We start from the raw sequence: 21,805 nt of genomic DNA, 5'->3' as shown, positions 1-21,805 counted from the left end.
GCCGATCAAAAATGCGTGTTCATGACCAGATTTAAATCTGCTTCACTTGCCATGATAGCAGCGAATTGACACAGTACACAAGAAAAGGCGTGCCAACCGTTCTGGTTTTTCTTCCTTTTCTCGAATCTGTAGCAACTAGCTCGACTATAAGCTCTGCTATTTCCCTGACGTCCGGGTCTGTTAGCATGGTTTGGTTTATGGTATATGGGGGTTTAACGTCCCAAAGCGGCTCAGGCTATGAGAGACGCCGTAGTGAAGGGCTCCGGAAATTTCGACCACCTGGGGTTCTTTAACATGCACTGACATCGCACAGTACACGGGCCTCTAGAATTTCGCCTCCATCGAAATTCCACCGCCGCGGCCGGGTTCGAACCCGCGTCTTTCGGGCCAGCAGCCGAGCGCCATGACCACTCAGCCACCGCGGCGGCTGTTAGCATGGATACCGCACCCATGGCAATCACCGCCAAGGCGCACGTAGCCGCAGCAAGGTTGTGCTTGTAAGTTCCTTGTGGCTGCGGTAATTTGTGAGCGCTGCTAACTTAATATTTTCGTGACAGATGAAGAAGGCTCCAGCCCGAATGACCGCCGGCCTTCGCGAGCGATATCACCTCCATCAAGCCCTGCCTTGACTCGGCTTCACGTTGATCATGGAGGGGAGTGCGAATGAAGGGACAGCCTAGCGACGCAATACAGTCGCCCGGCAGACAAGTTATTGAAAAAACGGAGCCCAAGTCACTGTTACACTATATTAGACAGAGCGCGGTGCATCGTTGGGCAGTTGCTCATCCGGTACGGGCGACCGCGTAGGGAACGGCAGCGGACGTAATGGGGTTGTACCGTCGGCTGGATCATATAAACACATCGCTTTCACGCCCGCTTGCTGTTGGTTATAATAACCCGCGCGTGCGTCATGCCGGCTGGAAGACGTCAGCGCATTTTTGATTATTGTGGCAGCGTCCCACATGCTTGTTTACAAGGAAGACGAGGCAGTTTGGTTGGCGAGAAGAAATTCGCGACGCGATTATGGCTCCCGGGCTGAATAATGTGAATGCCCCTGTTGATATTATTGTTTATTTATTTATTTTTTGCTTAAAGCATGCCGTATTTTTTCTCCCTCAAAACGGGGAGTTTTAGTAGGGTTCGAGCAGCCCAACTTTTTACACGCCTGAATTATAACCTATCTTTTTTTCGACGCTTGTCTTTCTTCTTTATTTTCTTCTTTTAATGGTTGTAGTCTCAACTCCTTCTGGCCATTTCTCTTGCTCTCTTTCTCTCGCTCTTTAGTCAGCCGCAATGACCCAGCGTTAAGTACCTTGCTGCAAAGCTTCACGTGCTCCGTTTCCTCATTGTTCTTTACCCTTGCTCTGAGCGACCACAATTCGATAATTTCGCATGAGCGGACCGGATTAATTATACAAGCGCTCTGTGACCTCGCTGAGGGCACTAATGCAGTGTGTGTTTAGGTTACCATGACTTAGTTGCGTCAGACTTGTTTCGGTGCGTTACCAATAGCTTACTTACCATGCTCGGTCCTTGACTAGACTGCGCAGAGACTGCAGTGCACTCGTAGCGAAAACGCATTGGCGCTGGTTCCAAACGACGTTCCAAACCTCCCTTTGAATATAACATATCTTGAATCCATAGCATAATGAAATAGTTTGAGCCGAGCAGACAACACTTATTGAACATCCCCCGTACATGACGGGGCAAATTAAATCAGCGCAAGCAACATGCGTACTGGGTACATTGTGGCATCGAGTGAGCCTAACTCAACCCTTAAGTGCCTAAAATAATATAAAATACAACGTTTATACCATAGGACTAGACATAAGAGTCCTAGGTTATTTTTTTTTTTTCGACAAGTTTTGCACGCTACGCATGTGAGGCAATCGGGAAAGTAAAACTGAGGAGCATTCGTGGCGCTTGCATATTTCAACCTTCGCGATTCAGCCACTTTGCCGCGCCGCTTTGAGGTCAATTCTTCACTCCGCCGCGGTGGCTCAGTGGTTACGGTGCTCGACCGCCGACCCGAGGAGACGCGGGTTCGATCCCGGCCGCGGCGGTAAAATTTCGATGGAGGCGAAATTATAGAGGCCCGTGTACTGCGCGATGTCAGTGCACGTTAAAGAACCCCAGGTGGTCGAAATTTCCGGAGCCCTCCACAACGACGTCCCTTATAGCCTGAGTCGCTTTGGGAGATTAAACCCCCATGAACAAATCAAAACAAACAATTATTCACCGAAGAAAAGAATGAAGGCCTGGAAGTGTGGCCTAATGAAATACTATGTTTATAGATTGATGGGCGCAGTAGTATAACGGATTTGCGCAAACGCAGGCTCATAATTAGCAGAGGTACCCTTGGGCAACACAGAAGTGCCGCTGAAGGCGTTAACAGGAACGCCGGGTATATGGAGTACGTTGATAAGTAGAAACGATGTGTTTTGTGCCCCCGCCGCGGTGGCTCAGTGGTTAGGGCGCTCGACTACTGATCCGGAGTTCCCGGGTTCGAACCCGACCGCGGCGGCTGCGTTTTTATGGAGGAAAAACGCTAAGGCGCCCGTGTGCTGTGCGATGTCAGTGCACGTTAAAGATCCCCAGGTGGTCGAAATTATTCCGGAGCCCTCCACTACGGACCTATTTGATCCTCTCTTCTTTCACTCCCTCCTTTATCCCTTCCCTTACGGCGCGGTTCAGGTGTCCAACGATATATGAGACAGATACTGCGCCATTTCCTTTCCACCAAAAACTAATTATTATTATTATTGTTTTGTGCGCTATTGCGGAGCTTACTGTTTTTGGACGGAGCTCTTCTGGCTAATGTTTTCTGTGCGTTTCCGTGTGCCGTTTGGTAGATTCAGTTTAAGTGCTATTGTTTCTGCTGTTGTCGCCGCTGCCAAGTGACAACTGCCCGGGTTGTTCGTGCACTTTCGGCTTCCCTTTTTATCCTTAAAAATGAACTTCACAGTTTCTTTTTATTGCTTGTGTGGCACGATGGCAGAGCACGTTAAAGAACCCCAAGTGGTAGAAATTAACCAGGAGCCCTCGACTGCGACGTCTCTCATGCATAGTCCACGTGTTGCTATGGGACATCAAAGCTCACACATCCACCCTGTTTTCATCACGCCGCGAGCATTTCATCTATTTGGTGGAGATTTATACCCGGCTGTTTTTCGAAGATATTCCACAGACCTATAAGAGTGCATGGAATAGTCTCAGTGGTTTGCAGGAAAGCCAACGCTCAAGTACTTGACTCTCACCAGTTTACTTTCTCATAAAAAGGTATTTTCAATTTCGCTGCTCGCGAAGAGTTGTTATTATTTATGAAAACTATGGGACCTGGTTCACACTTCAATCTACAAGTGAGGGAGCGATAAAAAGAAGGAATAAAATCCCCATTTCAAGCGTTTATTTCGCACTCGGTCGCGTTTTATTGATTTCATGTGGTCCCTGTCCCCACTTCGCGCCTCTCCATAGGCCGAGGACACCAACGACGGGCTTCTCGTGCGGAGCAAGGTCCCAGCCCTTGCGCGGTCGGGGGATGCGACTGGCAATCTTCGTCCAGCTATAGAGAACGCCTGCTGCCGGGCGCAGTCGAAACCCGATCATTACGCGACAGGGAAGACTAGTTGCCGCCGCCAAACGCTCCTGGCGCAAGCAGAACGACGCTTAAGCACAGAGGGCCCAAGCTTCTGGTCTGGTCTACGTATTAGCGTACCTTAAGTGCGGAGGCGCGCGTTCTCGCGGATGCGCGGATCGGCGTACCATTGCAGCCGCGGCGGCGGTTGAGGCGGATCGCCAAAGACCGCCGGGGAGGACCGCTGGGGCCGGACGCCGTTCACTCATTCACTGGGCGCATGTTTGTTATCTTGATTGTGTACGCACGTCCGCCGTCCGCGTAACCCACGACGTAGCAGAGAAGGCAGCAGGAACCGTGCGGGGTTGAACCGTCGCTTTACGTGTAATTGGGTCGGCTGTGTCGTCTCGCCAGCTGTCCGGTGTTTTCCCGGGAGAAAAAGAAGCGATAAACGCAGGCCCCTCGGTGAGCACACAGGCGGCTGCACCTCTGAGCACGCGGTGACACGCACCGCGTAAGTGTATGGTCATCGCAGCCCAGGAGCCGGGTCAGAGCAAGAAGCGTCCCGCTCTTAGGCTGGTAATAGCCCCGGCTGTGTAACGTGTGTGTCCCTACCGAGGTAATGCGCTTCTTACTTGTCAGGCGGCCGGCACAGGGACAGGCGACGTTGTTGGAGCGCATACACTGTGGACAAGCTGTAGCGGGGGACAGCGCAGCGGGTATTCATTAATCGCTCAACTCTTTATTTGTTGCCCGCACCAGTGTGCTACTCAACGTCCGTATTAACGATGTGTTGCGTGCTCTCGCGCTTTTATTTCCACCCTACCTCCTCACACTTCTTGCTCCGTGCAGGTACACTGTGCCAAAAATCCAGTTAACTTTACAGTGAATGACCTCAAGGAAAATATCGCCGCGGTTCATGCCGATTTATCAATCAGATTCGTATTTCGCCTAAACACTGGCTGTTCTTAAAAGTGCGTTTGGAATGCGAAAATGTGAGCGCAAGGCAATGGCGTGATTGGATTTTGTTTTGATACCTTTCAGATGCCTCTAACACGGGAAGCATTGCAAGAATTCCTCTTCGACGGGTGAATCGAGGTTGATCTGGCCTTGCAAGCGCTTCGTAGAGCAGGACTTGAATTTGGTTCCAGAAGACATGGTGCTCCATAATATGCGGTGGCGATAACCGAGACCGCAGGTCTTTGCAATAAGCATTTATTATGTTCTCACCTTTATTTATCTGTCACTTGCAACGATGCGCGTATATATGTGGTGTTGGTCGACGGCGATCCCATGATTTTTTTTTTAACACGAGAGTGTTTAGTATCCCCCATGTCGAAAAACATTGTTCGGCACCGGCGCCGTCGGCGACCGTTTCAGTTCTCGCAGCCGGAGCAACCGGGTGCCCCAGCTACCTAGGTGGGCCGTCTATGTCAAGTGACCTTGCGGTGTCATCACAACCTGCCCACGGGAGTGTGAGCAGATTGACCACCGTGGCAGGTGGCAGTTAAAATAATCACCGATCGCGAGAGGTTGCTGGGGAAGAGCAACTGGGTCTCACAAGCCCCTCTGGCCAGCCGTCACAGGGCAGTGGGCAGTGACCACAGCACCATTGCGCCAGGAGTGGTACGAGGGCTCCCAGCTACATATCAGTGTAAAGTCGAGAATTACCAATTCCGCGTATATGGGCATTAACCCATTAACAGTTTCGCGTCGTACCCTTAAGGCAGAGCTTAAGTGTCCCCCTCAGTTTTTTCTTTGTTAATTTTGTCATATGTCTCATTAAGCTTTACTTTCTCGCTCGTGCTCTGCCCCCACCCCTCCCCTCCTTTCCATTCAGTAATTTAACTGAAAATAAACTTTTTCAACCCTATGTTTGGTGCATGGTATCCTTATTCGCCCATGCACCATAAAACCCAACGTAACTAACCTGCTTGCGTGAAACTAAGCTCCCCTAATCTTGACAGAGGCCAAACAGCGGTCGCTCCGGAAATCGCTGCGCCAAACTAGCGAGAAGGAAAGTACTGCAGTGCATAATTAACGGGCTAAAACCTCATTTTGAGAGCGAATTTTTTGGTCATCGGCAACCTGCTGTCACAAGTTATATGTATATGCATGAGACTAAGAATGGATCATGCGTGGGTCAGTAAAACTGTGGCGTATGGGTGAGCAGTTTATTTTTATTGCCTTTATCAGCCTCTTTTGCGTGAAAAAAAGCAAGACTATCTTACCGTGACGGTTTTGAGAAGCCCGCTATTTACACTCAAGTATCAAAATAAAATATGCCCTAGCCGCTCATTCTTCTCATTCCTGGCAGAAGAATATATTTTAACAACGAAAGGGTGTGCAATGCAAGTAGTTTCCGAGGCAAAGTGATTTTGAGATCCCACTCGTTTAGGTGCTCCACGAAATTTCAATACGGTATCTCAGGTACATAACCATCCAGGTAACGAAAGTGCGATATACCCAGTTTGATGCTTGGAGGGCGCTGAGACTTCACTCCGCAGATTTGTTCGCACAGACTTAGCGCCACGGGGTTGAATGGGATTAAAGGTTGTCACGCGCAAAAAAACAACAATTAACTTCCGCTTCGCTACAGGCGCTCCATTGATATCAAAAGCCGCGAGCGGAGAAGCAAAATGGGGCAAGAGCAAAAGAAGAGCTGTCCGCCTGCCTGGTGTTTTTTTTTTTTCGTAACTGCACCCTTTCATTTCACGCTGTTTTCATTCCCATTGCGGAAGCTCACGTTCCGAGCTTGTAACGCTCAGAAACCGGAGGAGGAAACAAAATAGGAGTGAGAGGAGGGCGAAGGATTAAGAAAAAAGAATATATAGGAAAGGTGCGTCGCATTCCAGCACGTAACGGACGATGCAAGACACGTTCAATTCGACGCAGGATGGACTAAAGCCGCCTCTTTATTCGCTCTTTCTTTCGCGTACGTATGCTTGTTTTTGGAGGGCTGGAACGCATACGTTTAGAAGGACAGAACAGGTCTACAGTATTCAATTCTTTCTGTCTATCTTTTACTGCTGCTTCCCCACGGTTGAATACGCTTGCGTATAAGGAGCGTACCCTGGGCGCCACTCCCAAGGTCGACCTCAAGGTCGTGCTCTGCAGAAAAAGAAACAAAGGAAAGCAACGAATAAAGAAGAATTAGAACGGGGCAAAAGAGAGGGCCGCTCTTTATTGGGCGAAGGACGAGCGGAGAGGGTTCCTCTCTTCCGACGCGGCCCATGGCGCAGTTGCAGTCGGGAGCGTAGCGAATCTTGTTTCCTTGATGACCCGCTCCTGCTCTACCGGGTATTGCGCTTTCCATCCTGTTTATGGACCTGCCACACGCTGTCGTTTTATTTGTTCCTTCATTCGAGTTTCCCTCCCTTGATCACTGCTCTCTGCTTCCATAGATGAGATAGCCTCCCTCCAGAGTCGCGTCAAGGGGCAGGGGGAGCCAACAGATTGGGCGTCCTTCGCCGCTCGCTGCTGAAAACTAACATACGCCGCAGTAAACCTGAGCGCGCACCTTGCGACAAGGCACCTGCTTTTACGCTGGTCGTACGAACGCGATGCACTCACGCCAGGGGGCAGCACATTCTGTATTACGAGGGCACCGCGCGTGCACGATGGGCACTCCGTCGGACGGCCACTCCGCCGGCTGCCTGGGGCTTCGCCCTTTCGACAAGAAATGGCGCGCAGGGGCTTCGTAGGGAGCGATGGACGCTTCGGGAGCCACGTAGTCGAGGGAAATAAAGCGCGGGACAGCCGCCGCTCAGATTGGAACTCGAAGGGCTTCGTGTCCCGCTGGAAATCCTCAGGAATTCGGGGAGATGCTGAGACAACGAGAAGCTCGAAAGTAACTGCGGTAGATGGGGGAAGTGGGTCACGCAAGTGCTGAGAAGACGCTTCTCTCAGCACTGCCCCAGATCTTTCGCTTATCGGGATTCGAAACTGTGTGACGTTTTGTGCCGGGTTGAAAGGGTGATCTCGGCAAGAGAAAACAAGACGGGGAAACGCACAGACAGCAAGAGTGAATTCTACAGTAGGCGTGGCATCATTTCAATAATTTATTTTCTTTGTTTATCTGTTGATTGTACAAGGTTTCGTTCTCGCCTTCACAAGAAAAGAAGATATGAAACCATAATGCAGAATCTTGGTGCGTACTTGTAGGTTAGCACTCAGGTGATTCCGCACTTCTAAATAATAATATTAGAAAAGCATTGGCACTAAGTGCACTATCGCGATCAAATTTTGCGGGACGCGTGTTCTCGGAAAAGAGTTTATTTTAGCTCTGCCCCGGAACCCTGTCGCGTGGTGTTGTTATCAACGGTTAGAGCATGCATGTCGCCTCGTACTATCACACCTTTCAGGTGACTGCATTTTCTGACAGCACCGAAATAATTTTCTTGCAGCACACTCGCGCCCAGTTAACTTTTGATCGTGGTGGTACATGCAAGTATAAATTATTTCAAAATAGAATGTACAAGAAGTGACATTCACTTAACTATAATAAAGAGATTACGGGTATTAGTTTTGCACGCAGATTTCGGCCTTCAGCAACGTGCAATTTCTGAAACATAATGAAGCATGAATGGCTTTCTTGAGCCTTCAGGTCAAGGCCGTTTTCTAGGTGGCTGCACATGTGTGGGATAACGGGACTCGCTTTCAACACAGGGTGAACTGTTCACAGACTCTTGGAGGATCACGGTCAAGGCGAAGTAGTTCACTCTACTTCAAGCAGCCGCACGCCCTTCTGAAGAAGTCACAGATACTTTAAAGAATGAAAGAACATGCATTTTGAAGCGGCATTAACGAGCTTAGAGCCTGATGTATTCAGTATTCACGAAGTATTCAGTATTCAGCAAGTTATGCAACTCTTTATATTAAAAAAAAAAGGACTACGTGCTCTACGAAGGTTCGACTAGTGCAGGGCTAGAGGCAGTCGTCTTGACCAGTCAGAATATATTTCAACCAAGTCTGATTTGCTAATTAACAAATAATGATTAGCTAACTTCTTGCCGCTTAATTCAGGGTAAAATTTTCAAGATAAAAGTCGTAGAACATCTTAACAAATTTCCATTTCAGCTGCTTTCTTCAAAGTAACTTCAGCGTGGTTCCTTCGTTTAGAGCGCAAAAGAAAGTGCGCAATATTTAAAATCTGCCCCTTGACTACCTGCTAGGCACCTTCGAACCGCATTCCGATGAAAAGAACTCGGTTGCGCAAACTAACAATCAGTTAACAGGCCCCGGTCACACTGATGATCCCGCGATGGTCCCGTGCTGCTCGTTTCCGTAGAATACCATATAATGCTATAGAAAAGGAGCAACCATGCTCGAGAAATTATCTGTTATGCCATCACACGCCAACGCCGCCTAAGAAGTTTAGTTTTTATTTTCGCTCTTGTAAACAACATCCACATAGGAGAGGAGGTCCGCTTGCCTTCACCACCAACAAGCGCGCAGAAGTAACTCGGAGACTGAAATTTGAAAAGAAAATGCGCCAAAATTACTCTGGGAAGTGTTGTATAATAAAATCAAAGCGATAGGGAGTGTTATCTGCAGTACCGGACGACCGGCACATTGGTCAAAGCATCGTTTGCGCGTCTCCACGGCATGCAGAGTCATGCGCATGCACCCCCCCCCCCCCCCCCCCCCCACCCCTTTATGTTCACGGCTCCTTGGGCTGGCGTCAGACATACTTACCCCTGGTGGTTAGAAGGTGACCCTGCAATTTATTCAGAGATCGTTGCCGGTGCTAGCTGTTGATGCGTGTGCTATACAACATCTGATTCATAAGCGTGCAGTCATATAATATCCCTCAAATGCTTTGTGCTCGCGTGTTTGCTGCATCTAGTGCGAGCACACAGCACTGGAATAACTGTGCACAGCTTCTCGGAACATTAATGCATCATCACATCCCAACTGATTCTGTCTTGTTCTCTGCGCAGTGCGCGCCGGAGGCATACTGCATGCCTGCGACCAATCTCTCAGCTCCTCCTGCCATAAATTTTCTTTGTCTAAGTCCTCCAACCTTTGACCGCTGTCTCCAGCATTCAGTTGACATCGCCGTGAATGAGCACGCGCTGAGGAGCTGGAGTAAACAGACTAGAAAACAAGTGCGAGCACTGGCCTCTTCTTAAGCTCGAATGAAGCAGCATAAATTGAGGTAAACAAACATAAAAAAACGATTCCCCATTCACTCTTAGGCGATGTGGGGGAGGGGGGGCATTGTTCGGAAGGCGAGTCGGCTGGAGAAGCCAGGCGAGGCGGAACAACACGGTGCGTGCCACAGCTTCGCCAAGTCGCTCGCGCGGCACCCCTGTGAACTTTCGCAAGGAACGACCCCTCTCGAGAAAGCCCTGCCTTCGGCACGAAGAAGGGGATACAGGAAAGTGCCCTGGAACACTCCATCATTCAAAGCCGCGCAGAGTGTCTTATCGCCTTCAAGACGCACAAGCGTGCACTACTGGACGGCAACGCTTCTGAGATGTTCCGCTCGCGAGCGCGTTTTCCGTGAGCGGGAGGTCAGCCGGTCAGCACAGAAGGTGCCTTAACTGCTTCCCGAGCCGCTTTTCTGCAAACTCCACTTTTAATTTCTTTTTATTTTACCATTTTACTGAGTGCAGAAGAGGTCTGCCCGGTAGATAACCTGGCATGCTACTCCGGAAAGGCTTTCGCATTAACCATATTGTGACGTAATTATTTCGCCGTGCTCTCCTTCCACATTTCGTGAACGGAAATCACATTTACGCGAGTCTTTAGTATGCCACCCTCGATTCTAGAACAACTTTACTCAAAAGGTATTTTTTTCTTTTCCCTCTCGCTATGCTTTTGCCTCTCTCAATAGTGATTGCGCTACAGTAATCTATCAAGGAAAATCGCACAGCAAAAAACTGTTGCTCATTTGATTGGAATAATCGTCTTGCCTAAAGCGCACTCATTTAAATTCCAAGGCGCACCGACCTCCCGACTCAATGGAGATGCTTCACGCAGCGACGACTTCCGCGTTTCATCTCTCTGCCTTGCTGCAATTTTCTCCGAGGTCAGATTACAGGAGGCACCTGAGGAAAGTTCACGGGCTTTCTTTATTACAACGTTTTAGGAACGCTGCCCAAGACTGTGTGGACTGCCGTCACGCATTGCGTTCGTGGAATAAAACGAACGAGAAATGCAAGGAAGAAACCCAACCAAAAAAGTGCATTTATGCTCGACATAACACATAGACGAATCACTAAATTTCGGAACCGCGTACTTCCACAACTGTTGCGACCTACTTTCAGCGACAAATGAAACGCGAACAAGAAAACTGAAATGCCAACACAAAAACACCAACATGTTAGCTCCTGGAGACAAAATAGAAGCGAGATTGATTAACACTTCTGGAGGAGAGTTTTCACGCATTCGAAGTTAAAACAAGCTATGATGGTATTGAGGTTTCCTTGGCTAGAGCGTCGTATTTTGCTATTCTGGGCTCAATTGTCTTGTTCGCGTTTCGTTCCTTGAGGAGCCAAGCGGTTCTAACAGCACGTGCCGCCCTGTAAGGGCGATTTTTTTTCTGTCCCTCTTGTTTATTGGACCTTTTCATTGTGTTTCTTATGTTAGTTTACTTAGCGTGAGATTTCAAAGAATATTGTATCTTGCAGCTGCACAGTATGCGTGGTACCAGCTGCTCGTTAGTGGAGCGCGTCGCGGAATTAAAAAATGTGGACACCTCCGCGTCATGAGGAATGATGAATGTCCTTTCCGGTGACCTCGGAAGAATGCCTCACCGTTCCAGCCGTGGGTCTGCTGCTGAAGTTCCACTTGGCAAGACAAATGCTGCGAGAAAACTGCGTAGATTTTTCCTTAGCGCCAGAGTCGCGCTTCGCATTGGACGCGCCTCGTCACGTTAGACTTGGGCACTGTGCATTTGTCCATACTCTTCACTCGATACTACGCCGCGTTTGCGGCTCCCGGCTGTTCGTGTTTATTGAAAAAAAAAACATATTGAAACACTAAGTGCCGCGAAATCTGCCCGTGAGAACAGGCGCATTTTTAGGCGATATACATTGAATAATATATAATTAAGCACACATGCGGGCGGTTGGGAAGTGGGAGTATCGAGTACGTGCTGGTTACTTGCAAGTGCAAGGCGCCGATCGATGTACGGGCGACATTATATTAAGCAGTTGCATTCTTTGTACGAGACATCCCATTGGTTGCTAAAGAAAAAAATAAAAACTACTCAACACACACTGCATCTGGTCTCGGCTATCCCTCACAGCTGATTCAGCTTCCCATCCTGCGACCCATCGTCTGCAAACTTTGCATACGTCTTGGTCGCCTTCTAAGCGACACTTGAGGACAGCTTAAAGAGAAACCTCCCTGACTCAAGAGGAAAATTTCGTTGTACTCTGAGTGGGATTGCATCTCTGAAGGTATAAACAAAAAGTATAGTAATGACAACACTTGTACGCAGCCCTCAATGTCTGTGACTGCATTATCTTTGCGTTTCTAGCCTCTCATAACCTGCCCTGTTCAGCAGCAGAAAGGCGCGAAGCCTAGCTGCAGTCATGAATCTCTCCTGCCGCCCCCGCCCCGATCATTTCAAGGGGTCGACTGCGGTAGCTTCCTCTCCCTCCCCCCTATTACATCCCGGAGTGCAGCAGAGCCGATCGACCACAGTGTGGTCTATGGCCTCACGCTCCCATAATTGTTTCCCCTCCTAATGGCTTAATAAGAGAGAGAGAGAAAAAAAAGAAAGCGAGAGCCACTAGCACCGCTCGTGACTGGCACGAGCCCAGCTCCAGCCCCGTATTCGTACTCTCCCCTTTCACGCGCTTTCCTCGCGCCGGGGGCACACGGATGCTGCCCGTGAAGCCGCGTCTTGCGCATTATATATACATACATGCACATGCATGGGAGCGCGTGGTTTCACGAAACGTGGTGCACACTACTGGCCGCCAGAAGACGCCTATTGAGAGGTGTAAAGAGGGAGGAGGTGGCAGCCGGGGGTGATGCGGGGTCAATACATTGCGCCACCGCTATCGAGGCAGCGCAATTCGCCACGCTGCGGCCCCGGGCGATCGACGCGCCGAGGGCCAGCGCCTGATAACAGCCGGACACGCGCGCACGCTATGCACGCGCCGCGCACGCGCCCGCCGCACAGTTCAAACGTAGGCGCTTGGAACCATGCAGACCCGCGCGGGTTCGCTCGTAGCACCAGTAGACCCGAGGCAGGGAACCTTCACTGTGACCGGCAACGCGCGCGCTTCTGCGACTTGTATATTAGCGATGCCTGCGAGACTGCGATGCGCGGCGCCGGGTCAATGGAACACGAGCGAAATTTCGTAAGCAGCCTTCACCACGTTGCTGGAGGAGTGCCACTAAGGTGCCCGCACACGTGACACAGATGGGTTCACCGAAGGAGGCGCATGGGGCTGCGCTACTCTCTGATATGGCAGCGCTTGCCCTACTCTGTTCCCTACACGCACAGCTTCGGTGACGTAGCGGTGGCGTTCAAGCCTTGCCGAGAAGCCTGCTCGCTCATTTTTAAAACTGATTTGCACTTCGCAGTAGCTGCGAGGCGGCGAAAGTAAAATAGGACAAAAATGAATAAAAATGAGGTCGCATGCTTTGTGAGGTGCGGTGATAAGTGCAAATATTTAGTCGAGATACCGTGCTGATCGCTCCGACTGTATAGGTTGGCTTCTCAAAGAAGAGCACAATTCTGCTTCTACGGTTCCCTGCTCGTGGAACTGCGCCGGCATTAAATTTTGCGTGTAAAGTATGTAACACCCATGGTTTAAGGAAGCTTGAGCAATAATTGACTCAGTGCACAAGCGTTGGACCTTGCTATGGAGTTCTGAATCGAGGACTTGAGAACAAAATGGCTGGCGGTTTATCATTGCTAAGCAAGAAATATTATGTTGCAGCAGTTATTTTTTTTTTGTGGACACCACCGCCACGTACCTCAAAGCGCGATTGAGGTGTCCACTGACCCAGGGAGCCAGTAATACGCGTCTTCAACGTTTTCATCGTCAGTGACAATTTACCCAAGAGAGAGAGAGAAGGAAAAGGAAACGCAGGGAGGTTAACCAGATGTGAGTCTCCGGTTTGCTACCCTACACTGGGGATGGGGGATTGGGGTTAGAAAGATAACAGAGAGGAAAACGCAAAAAAAAGGAACGTGCACACATGGAGACACACACACACAAGGCGTTCCAGTTAAAGTGTTTCACACAGGCCCAATGTACGCCGCTGGCCTATGATCCAGTGCCGCGTTTCTGCAGCATTGTTGTCAACGCCAACGCGTAATGCTCTAGGGCTGTGTTTCTGCCACAACGTTATCCGTTATCCACGCCAACGCATGCAGCAGACATCTCGCTGTCACTACCGCCTCATAGCGCGAAGCGCGAATATTAGTTTGATAGTAATAATAGGTTATGTAGCAGACGATGTGCAATGCACAGCGCGAGAGTTTAACACGAGGCGTGTTCGGCTGCAGCGACAGCCCAGTGCTCTCTCGTAGTGGCCAGCGAAGCTGATCAGTTCGCACTGCAGCGGGTTCGAATCCCAGTCGTGGATGTTTGTTTCGTTTATTTTTACTTACTTATTTTCCTTGGCACGAAACCACAAACATCAAAAGATATTCGCAAATCCGCAAAGTCCTGGTCAGGTTTTACCGCATTAGAACAGTGCTCTCGCACTATTAACGTTGTCAGAGCGAAAGTTGCGCACGGCCAGTTGACAGACGATCAGGAAGAAGCCTGTGTCGAAGTGAGCCGAGATCTAGCTGGTGAAAAGTGGTGATGAAAACTTTGTGACAAGAAGCTTCAAACAGGAAGATGAACAAGAGGCTTTAATGATACACCCTTTGCCAAAAGTTCAGGGCCCAGGGTGGTTTTGGTTCTAGGCTACGCCGTGTGTATTGTTATACATTCCAAGCGTTCCAAACGAGTTGAATGTGAGAGGAGGTGTCGTGCTCATTCCTGCAAAACTAAGCACAATGCTACTAGAGACCTCACACCACACGGCTTGCAAGCAAACCCCACGAGGCTCTTTACTTCTGACAAAGGCTGTACATGGTGTGGATGTCATTAATGCTTTTGCCCAAATGGTTGAAGTATAGCGGTCTCCTCGACTGGTAAAAATAAAAATATAAACCTGCCGCAAATCTACTAGTACACGCTGTCTGTTTTTATGGGTGTTTTTGTTTTCGAGAAGAATTTTTCGCAAGAAGAATTCGTAATGTGCGGGCAGCTGGTAAACCACTAGGCTTATACCGAAGCTTTGGTACATTTGAGATACGCTATGTGCTGAGAAAGGCGGCAACGGGAAAATCGAAACGTGGATTTCGAAGCGAGAACTCAGGCATTGCTTTTGGCCCACAGTTGTCAGGGGAGTTTTCAGACGCTGACTGTGCATAACCCAAGCTGGTTTCTCTGCGCAAGACCTGACGAAAAAAAAAAATTGTGGCATTCCAGGTAGTTGTGACGAATTTGGCGTCGTGCTAACAATAATTAAAATTTAAAGAATAAAGCCGTATACTATTCCCATCTCGCGTTAATCGGGCACAGTACGCAGCAAATCGCAACCTCTGACGAATGCGAACCCCCCCCCCCCCCCCCCTCCAAAAAAAAAGGAAGCATTCCTTTTTAGAGCTGTTCTGCACTGCAGGGTCAAATTACATGAATACAATTCTAGGCTCCAAGGCGTTACTCGGGCCGTGAAGAACGCAGTAGTAAAGAAGCGCGGACTAGTGTTGACCATCTGTGGTCCTTCACTTTGCATCAATATCAGAATACACGGGCGTTTTCGCATTTCGTTTCCGTCGAAACAAGACGGCAGCAGTCGGGGTCGAACCCGTTCTCGGAAGCTGAGCGCCACAGTCCCCGGCGGCGGGTGAGCCTTAACGTTTAAAACGTGACCCTACCAAAGGGGCATTCGGACGTCATTGTTCGCACTCGCCCCGCATCCAAGATGCTCAGGATTCCAGCCACGACGGCGGCGCGAATCGCTACCTCCCGGCGTCCCTATCGCACCCGGCGAGAACAGTGCACGCATTCGCACAGGTGCATTCGAGGGGGTCAAATTAACCTGACAGGTCGGCGCCGTCGGCAGCGTGCGGACAAGCGTGCGCGCGAGTGAGCACCGGTGCTGGCCATAGAGCAGCAGTCTTGTGTCCGGCAGCTCGGCTGCGCGTCCGATCGGCACTGACCCGCGACAGGGCTTCATTAGTGGCCGGCAGTCCACCCCGCTCTCACTCTGACGCAACCGGTTCTGCTGGCGCGAGCCCACTACGCCCGCCTCAATAGGTCGACGATCGCACGCCACCGCCGCATCCGCCGCCACTGCGAGCCCGCTCGCGCTCAATGAAAACGAACGCGTTAAGGCTCTGCTCTCCGGCTCTTCTCAGGGGATTCGTGCGAGGCGGAATACAAAACCTATGCGTGCCGGAACGCGCTCTAAAAAACCCGCAGTCAATGCTGTCCACAAGTACTGCTGTCCCACGGGTCTGCAAGAAATGAGGAACCGCATCATGGACAGCTCTGGGCACGCTTAAAAGAGAAGCAGGGTAACGAACGTTCGCACCCGGAGAATCCACCAAATGTGAAGTAATTATGGCAAAATTTACCCATTACATCGCCACGTCAAACGCATCCATGTCACAGAATCGATTATATCTCCGTGAAAGCCAGTATACCTGGCAGCAATGAAAGTGCTTCGGGAAACCAACAGAGCCAGCGCATCAGTAAAATTGACATCGCGAAATGCAGTCTTCGACGATAATTACTTTGAAGACGCCAAATTGCCGGGGTTTGTAGGAATTAGTTATGCTTCCATGATTGCTGAAGATATACAACGAATCAGCCCCTGAACATAGACAGAGTCGCTCAAATGAAGAGCGATAAAGCCAAAGGATCTAAGCTCCACATCACTTCTATTTCACGGTATACGTACGTAGCGAAGCAGCCACCGCTGAAAGGACGGTTGTCTTCGATTACACTGAAAAGATACGTGCTGAGAGAAAACCAGCGCATTGTTAAATAGTTTGCACTTGCTTGCGCCCCTAAATTTTGTCAACTGCCGTATTACGTGGTAATTTATCCAGTCCATGACTTCTGCGCTGTGCGTCATAAGTACCCGAGTCGTACTAAGCCACGCCTGCAAGCATGAGAATCCAAAGAAGTGATAACATGCCTCAGTGGCTGATAAATCGCACCACGGATGTACTGAGTGGGTACACGTGCCTCTCAGAGTACAGGGGTAGCCTGGCCATGCTTCGCTCGAACAGTACAGCCTCGAATAACATCTTGCGTCGCTGATCCTCTAGCGGACATTCAGGATCGACTGTTTTGGAGACATTGGTAATATTTAAGCGTCTCTTTAAGAAACGCTGCTGCAAATAACTTGCGAGAAAACAATTCGACCTGCAGAAGCGTGATAAACATCTTCAGAGCCGCATCGTCATCATTATCATCACCATCATCATCGGCCTGACTACATTCACTGCAGGGCAAAGACCCCTCCCATGTCTCTCCAATTAACCCCGTCTTTGCAAGATGCGCTCACCCTATGCTCCGCAAACTTCCTAATCTCATCCGCCCACCTAACCTTTGCCCGGCCACTGCTACGCTTGCATTCTCTCGGAATCCACTCCGTTACCCTTAAAAAACAGCGGTTATCTTGCCTTCGCACTACATGTCCTGCCCAAGTCCATTTCTTCCTCTTGATTTCGACTAGGATGCCATTAACACGCCTTTGTTCCCTCACCCACCTATCACTTTCCTTTCCATGGCTCGCTGCGTTGTCCTTAACTTAAGCTGAACCCTTTTCGTTAGCCTCCACGTTTCTGCCCCGTAGGTGAGTACCGGTAAGATACAGCTGTTGTACACTTTTCCCTTGAGGGATATTGGTAACCTGCTATTCATGATCTGAGAAAACAGACCATATGCTCTCCACCCCACTCTTATCCTTCTAGTTATCTCCCTCTCATGATCCAGATCAGCTGTCACTACCAGCCCTAAATAGACGTTTACCACTTCCAGCACATCGTTGCCAATTGTGACCTGCTGTTCCCTTACTAGACTGTTGAACATTACTTTGGTTTTCTGCATGTTAATTTTTAGACCCACCATTCTGCCCTGCCTGTATACGTTATTTATCGTTCTTTGAAGCTCATCTCCTGAGTGACTTAGCAAGGCAATGTCATCAGCGAATAGCCCAACCTAATGAGGCCACCAGAAGGTACTCAACGTATTACCCGACGCAAGTACTCAAAAAGTACTGATAATACCCGCATTCCGTCCAGCGTTCGTCGGAGTTTGCGGCCAATGCGGACGGAGGCGCTCAGCAGATGGGCCCGCCAGAGCATGCCCGCCTGCACACGACGGTCTAATAGGAGCAAAATAGATTGCTCGCGTCCGAAGCCGCTCCGCGTCCTCGTGATTGCGTAAATACACGCGCTCAGCGCTAGTTTGCAGCCGAGGCAAATGACCTGCCCGTGCGCGGTCATGGCGCGCATAATCTCAGCCACGGATGCACCCGGTGGGGAGTGATTGCCCTGACCGCAGTGGCGGCACAGCGCGCGGACTTACGTAGCAGTACGATGGGGCCCCCGCCGCATGGGTGGCTATCCGTGTTTATCTTCGCGGCACGGCGGACCACGTGCAGTCATCACCGTCAACTGCACGTGCCGTGTAGGGTGAGTTCTGTGCAGGAAGAACCGGGCCGTGTGTCCAGTGGCGGCCGTGGGCTCCACGAAGTTATTGCTACGCAAAGAATCATTTACCTTTCCACACAGAACGCTTAGTTTTGTTATTCAGGACGGCCGCCTTTTTTTTAAATGTAGTACATAGCATTGAGTGAATCACGGTAGATCGGGAAGGCACAGTATTAGTGGAAAACATTTCGCCTCCTTCCGTTACGCACGTGCTAGAAAAATCTACAAAGAAAACAGGACATCTACAAAGCGATAGACCTTCACTCCATCACAGACACAATGAAGAATAAGACAATCCGTTTTCGCAGAAGCTAACTAGTTAGTGATATAGTGGGGTTCGATATTAATGGTTTTTGAAAATCCTATTAGCCTTTTGGTTTAGGCACCTGCCTCTTATGCGGGACGTGCGGGATTCGATCCCCAGTGCCGCCGGGTACTCAGCAGTGATACAGTGGGACCAGCTTTACCCTGGAGCTCATCTTATTTGGGACGAAATGCTTGAGAAATGGTCTTTCCCATTTTGCAAAGTAATAAAATCGGTTCAAACGAATGTTTTGCCTCAAAAGATACTGATGCTTGTCGATGGCTGTTTGATTGTAATATGTACGATGAGAAAGGAACTCCCTCCCTCTTAGCATGTATTTTTTTTTATTTCTCTGGTATTAGAAAGGGGATCGTAGTTGTTAACGACGAACGTGGCTGCATGGATTTTGAAATTGCTGTAACTTTTCAAAAAAATATTCCTTGTAGGGTCACGAATTGCACGCACAAAATCAAGCATTGACCTGACGTGCAAAAACGAAAGCACTTCCTTAACTTCCCGGGAAATAACAAAAACAATTTACGAATATTGTACAATCGATATGTGTTTCATTTTGGAGTAATATGGTAAAATGAAACGCCGGGTACATAAACCCTTGTGCTCCTCATTATTTTGTATACCATTGCCTATCTTTTCTGAAATGCACACTGACGGCGAGAATGATACGGAGCACGATTCAGTGCTCTAGCTCCTCTGATGCGTCACTTGGAGAAGTAGGTTTCTCCCGTTCATGCACGAGAGCGCCAGCGGTATTTTCCAGCATACTAATTAAGTACTACCTAATTATCTACAAGTGATGAGTGCGAGGAGTTTGATCGCTGAAACGCACTCTGCATTATTTGGCCGTGACCGTTCTTTATGAAATTGTAATGATCACATTTCCATCATGTTGTCTATGGTGCACCGCATACTGAACCACAGACACCAGTGCGCTACATTAGCAAAGTGTTCCTACATTATTTCTGTATTATTTGGAGAGTGTATAATTCAAAATAAATAACGCAGTCCTTGCATATATTATGTGCGACGGAATACTTTCGACAATGCCAGTGACACAGTCTTAACTCAAGAAATGTTAAAACTGCGCAAAACGCGAGGGCTTAGACAATAAGGAACACACGAAACACCACGAGCGCAGACAGTCAACTGTTTATTTATGAAAATGCAACACAAACTATACCATGCGAAAACCCCAGCACGTGAGTACCTCGTCGTTCGCATATGTACAGATAAAATAGATGTGGGAGCACAGCTGACTAACTGTGTAATACTCCTGAATACTACAGAACAATACAGAAAAGAAACAATATTAAAACTGTAGTCAAGGGCACACTGTGCTCATTTAGAAATGAAAAAAAGAAGAAAAAGGCAACAATAAGTGAGCATGAGAGACGCAAAGAAGGCAAATGTCATTCAACAATTAACCTGAGTAAAGGCGAAGTGGCAGAGATGCATATGCCATTCCACAATTAACGGGTGTGAGAGTGAAAAGTGAGGGAATAATAACATGAACAGAAAAAACAAAGCGACCGACAACGAGAGTAAAAGGCTAAAAACCAAAATACACCAAAAGTAAAGGCGACAGTGACGAAGTTAAAGACGTGAATTGCAAAAATGAAAAAAACTGGAATGGAAGGGCAGAATGGGCGCGAGTATAGGCAACAAAAAGCTATGCTAAAGAAAAGTGTTTAAACTCAGCCGATGTCTCGGGAACAGTTTCATCCATGCAAAAGTGAACAGCTCAAAAAAGACAAAATTTTACAAGATTTTACCTCATGTATGAAACAACTAGGCCGCAAGAACGTCCTACTAACAGTATTAACCTCGGTACCATATCGATCTAATTCGTTCAAAATAAGTTCCGGCTAAAGTCTCCGCTCCACGTATTTCATTTGGAACAACAGTAGCGTGAGCTTTTTTATGTGGAACAAGCCGTTCTTCGGTTTTCAACGGTAGGGTATTTGAAACCCGGTTCCAGTACTTCATGAAACGTTCTACATAGATCTGGGTCGCGGCTTTTGAGACGGAAAGGAGGCGAGATGCGGCAAGGGATACCTTTTCCTATTCTTTAGCCATTAGGCACGCGAAACCTGGGAACCAATGATGTGAAGGTTCATTAAATTTTAATCACCTATTCAAGAGGAGCAGCTAGTGCAAGGAGTCCCGGTTGCGCGGTGGTGTTTTTTGATCGTTCGCTCCGCGTAAATGACGTTTTCTTCCTGAGCATGGGGGCATTGCGGGGAAGCGACGGCTGCGTTTTAAGAAAGCGTGCTCCGTGCGTATTCACGAGTGGCGTGGCTTTTGTTTTCGTTAAGAAGCTTTCAAGAAACTACTGGCACAGCGATCGCGAAAATTTAGACCAAATTCCTGCGCCGAATTGAGCACAAAGGCCTGTTGTGTAGAAACGAGTGATCAGTGTACACACATGAAGTTTTCGCCGAACACGCAGGTCACAAAAAAGCTTTATTTCTACGCTGCTTAAGCATGCAGCCACGAAGCGAAAGGTACTCTGCACTTCCCAGTACGCAACCTGCACGATGCATCCATTATTGAGAGGTCTTGTGGCCATGCGGCGAGAAAAATGAGGTTTTTCGTGTTCTCTGGGCTCCGATAACTTAAGACACGGCGTACAGGCATTCCTGAAGGCGCAAGTCCTTTTTGCTATTGTGCAAGTAGGCTGCCGCGATCAATGGGGCATGCGATGTGAGTGAAAAGGTGTTTATTGTCACAAGGTCTATACACACTGAAAGGGTGTGAATCTATGCCAATTCTTCACACTAGCGCGTGTGCGGGCAGGCATCAAAGAAATTTGGCGTCTAACGAACACAACAGCGCCTAAACCAAATAAATACGAGATAGAGAGTGGCCCCGGCCCGGGCGCTCACACTACCCGCTCTCACAAATTATGACCGATACCGGCGGGAGGCAGGGGACGATGACGAAGAAGAGCAGCGGCCGGATAAGCGTGACGTGGCCCAGCGACACCGCGCGCTCGCGCAGATCCAGACGCGTGAGCACTTCAGAATGCGCAGCCCTCCAGGAATGATGTTCTTTTCCAGCCGGCGTGTCCTCCGTTCGCTCAGACCCTTGGAGACCCAGGCGCTGCCGACGTTGGAGTCAGCTGGCTTCGCAGGCAAGGTTCAGGGTCCACACCAGCCGGAGGACGTGGCGCAGAGCTCCGACGAGGGGCCGTTCGGCGACGACGGCCGCT

The sequence above is a fragment of the Amblyomma americanum genome, chromosome 1, assembly GCF_052857255.1.
Source record: "Amblyomma americanum isolate KBUSLIRL-KWMA chromosome 1, ASM5285725v1, whole genome shotgun sequence".
NCBI classification, from domain to species: Eukaryota; Metazoa; Arthropoda; class Arachnida; order Ixodida; family Ixodidae; genus Amblyomma; species Amblyomma americanum.
This window is presented reverse-complemented; position numbering follows the sequence as displayed.